This window comes from Octodon degus, unplaced genomic scaffold (genome assembly GCF_000260255.1).
Source record: "Octodon degus isolate 3935 unplaced genomic scaffold, OctDeg1.0 scaffold00014, whole genome shotgun sequence".
In the NCBI taxonomy this organism is placed as follows: Eukaryota; Metazoa; Chordata; class Mammalia; order Rodentia; family Octodontidae; genus Octodon; species Octodon degus.
This window is the reverse complement of record NW_004524590.1, coordinates 1,269,980-1,273,532: the sequence shown is the minus strand read 5'-3', so window position 1 is coordinate 1,273,532 and position 3,553 is coordinate 1,269,980. Positions and strand designations below refer to the sequence as shown.

The following is a 3,553-nucleotide window of genomic DNA, read 5'->3' as shown; positions in this document are numbered from 1 at the left end:
AGCAGGCCTTGCTATCCTGCTAAGTCGCCTAGGCTGGCTCAATACTTTGCCCACACACAGGCTGGGGTGCAGGCGTGTGGGGCACTCGGAGTCAGCCTAGCAGCCTTACTTCCCAGCACTCTGCAACCACACTGACAGCTCTTGTTGCTTCTTCCCAGGTGACCTTTGTGGGGCCTCCTGTGGGGACCTCATCCTCTGCTTAGAGACAGAGCCCTGCGCTGGGACCTTGGGCAGTGCCTGTGACCGTGTCTTCTGGCTGCCTGTCTTTGTTTCTGTCCTGCTCTGACCACATGCCAGTGACTGGGTAACTTATAAGTGACAGAAATTTGCTCCTCATCCTCTGAGCCAAGGCCAAGGCATCAGCCGGGTCCGTGTCTGGTGAAGCCGCTCTCTGCCTCCGCAATGACGCCTGCACCTGAATCCTGAGGGAGTGACACTGTGCTCTCCTGTGAGCCTCCTAACGAGCTTGTGCTCAGTAGGATGGTAATAGCGACTGAACTCAGGGCCTTCAGATACTGAGCTACTTCCTCAGACATTTGCTTTTTTCTCTTTGAGACAGTATCTTGATAAATTGTTGAGTCGCCCAGGCCAAGCTTCAGCCTGGTCCGGTTGTCCGGGCTCAGCTTCCCTGAGTGCTGGGATTACTGGCGTGCACTGCGTGGCTGTTGAACTGAGCCCTTTCAGTGAGCTTTTGCTGTCAGTCACGAGGTGCGGGGAGCGGCTAGGCTGGAAGCTGATCACACGAGCTGGGGCAAGGCAAGGCTGGTCTGAGGAAGAGGAGCCAGAGGAAGCCCGCTGTTTCAGTCCAGAGAAACACCTTGCCTGAGATGAGCATGCCCAGCCATTAACTGCCAGGCAGCCCTATGTCATGGGACTCTAACTTTGTCAAATGTATAACTAAATGTGCCTATGATGATCAAACTGGTTCCTTTCCTCCCATCTGGAGTGAGAGGGCTCCCTCCACTTGACCTCAGCTTTTGGTCTCATCTTTATTTCTCAGTCCTCTCACCGTCCCCCTGCCCCCAGGAACGTTATGAGCTGTGTGGGACGCAGCAAATGGTGGCATGAGCAGGGACATGATCCAAGGTAAGGAACAGCAAGGGGTGAGGGGACGCTTCTCGGTGTGCATGAAGCAGTGGGGAGAAGGGCGCCGCACCAGTATCCGTCATAGACATGCGCTGGTACTGGCCTCTCATCAGGTGCAAAGCTGGGGCAAAAAGCATTCGTAAGGGCCCAAAGGAAAGAAAAAAAGCGTAACAAGCCACAAGGAAAAAGATGTATTGACTTACCAGTTATTATAATTGGGCAAACAGTCTCGAGAACCACAGATGTATATGTATGTAGAGGTATTTGTTATACGCTCAATTTCTGTGTGTACTTTCCTTTTGTGGATTTGGCTTAGAGGGGGCTTTACAATCACAAAGGATTGATGCAGAGCAGTATTTTGAAATCAATTCTTGATGATGGGGCAGGCAGAGAAGCAGCCCCAGTAATAGAGCTTAAGCCCTCCAGCTTTGCTCAATCAGATAGAAAAGAAAGCAATTAAAACAATGTTTTATTTTATTCTGAAGAATAAAAAGAAAAACAGCCAAAACAAAGACAGAAACAGGTAACACCATGATACAGAAACTTTTTTTGAATTGTGTGCCACAGCCAGCATGGCACGGCACTGCGGCCAGCAGGGACGTGGGCTGGGCGCAGGGAGGCCCTGAGCTCTGGTCCTGGGCGACTCTGCTGGGGTTTCCTGGCCGCCCGCGCAGCTTTGCTCTCTGCCCAGCTGCAGCCGCTGGCCCACACTACCAACCATAAGCCTGGTGCACGGGGCCAGGTAGGCAGGATGTGGCTTGGCGTGCCCTGGCTTTCCCCACGGCCTGAGTGAGCGCTGCTTGTTGCCAGAGTTGACAGCACTGCGGCACCTGCATGGAGAGTCCTGGCAGCTGTGGGCACGCAGTGGCCAGAGTAGAGTGGTCAGCCAGTGGGCAATGGCTGCGCACATCCCTGGCCCCCTCCTCCGCCCACCGAGCTGGTGCCCAGGGGGACTTCTTGGGTGCTATCGATGTACAGCCTGCTAGCCAGCCAGCCATGCCCATAGTGCCTAACACTGTGTGCTGAGCTGGAAGCCACAGGAGCTTTATCCATCCAGATCAGAGGAAGGGAAAGCCAGGGGTAACGTTGGTAATCCCCGCCCTCTCGGGAGGAGGGGCACTCGCTGCCCTGTCCTCTCAGGAGGAGGCCTGGGCCATGCAGCGCATCCCAGGCAGTGAGCCAAAATACCAAAAGAAATCAAGGTTACGATTCAATGTACTGGAAACACTGTTCGAATCACCGCAGACTCTCATATTGCCCACTTGGTCAATCTTCCCTTGACAAAAATGGAAAAATCTCCAAAGAATACAAGCAAACAAATAAACATTAAAATCTGTACATAAGGAAAGATGATCCAAGGATTTTGGGTTTTCAGGTACCTATTAGGTTCAAAGATGGATAATTCTTTAAAGGAAAAACATCACAGAGGGCTTTGGACACAGATGTGGTGGCCTCCGGGCGTGGTAACTGCAGGGCCACAGCGTGTGGGAGGGTTTCTCACCCTAGCAAAGCGGCTAAGTTGCTAACCTGAAGGCCGTCCTGGATGCACCTCACCTTAGGTCCTCTGCTGTGCACCAGTCACTCTATGGTGTCGTGACGTGTCACAGCACATGGGGACGTTCTTGTTTAGTCCTAACTCCTTGGTCATGCATCAGATATTGGGACAAGGTTTCCTTCCCACTCAAAGGCTTCATAAAAACAATCAAGGAGGGAAAGGACCACCTCCAACTTGGTAAAACAGGCCATTTTGGTATGGGCTACTCGTCCTGCCTCAGGAGAAGCTGGCAGCAGCTCGTGCGCTGGTTTGTAAGTGGATTATGGTGGGCGCCACCTGCGGTCCTCCTGTGGCCCACAGAGCACCCGATTCTGTAATAAAAGAAGGCTTTACATTTTTCTCTCAAAGTGATTGATTTTAAAAACTTAAAAAATTTTAAGTTAAGCCCAAATTAAAAAAAATTTTTTTTTAATGTATTTAGTACAGAGTCTACAGGGTCTCACTACACAGATTGGGCTTGTATCGATCCTTCCTGTTTTCAGCCTTCCAAGCACTGGGATGACAGGCGCGTGCCACCACACCCAATCTCATACCTCTGACCCCTGTGTCTGCCTAAGCAGGTGCTTTAATTTGCTGAGCTATCTGGCCGCCCTTAAAAGACTTTTAAAAAATATCCCAGGGTAAAAATTTTGCCTTTAGTTGAAAAAAATCATATTTCCTAAGCTTTACATTGATGGGGGATTTATTCACTTAAAAGAACATATTTCCCATCAATGGGAACTTTGCCCCTTGCTTCAAATATATATTTCAGTGATAACTTTGGTCTTTTAGAGTTATAGTCCAAAATTTCCTCATTTTAGATAATACAGCTAATAAAACTGTCTTGCTTTAATATAATTAAATTATATTTTCTTCTTAACATCATATGTAGGATATGTTACTGATTTAAGAAGTTTTTATAAGTCTTTGGTG

The 3,553-nt window shown here is 49.5% G+C and overlaps 1 long non-coding RNA gene across 1 annotated transcript in view; it reads left to right on the top strand.

The window, feature by feature from the left end:
• Positions 1-1,052: 1,052 nt before the first annotated feature.
• Positions 1,053-3,553, top strand: part of LOC111815308 — an 8,520-nt gene continuing 6,019 nt past the window's right edge. Inside the window, exon 1 of the long non-coding RNA XR_002820019.1 lies at positions 1,053-1,086. This is a non-coding gene — a long non-coding RNA (uncharacterized LOC111815308). The remainder of the gene's footprint in view (positions 1,087-3,553) is intronic.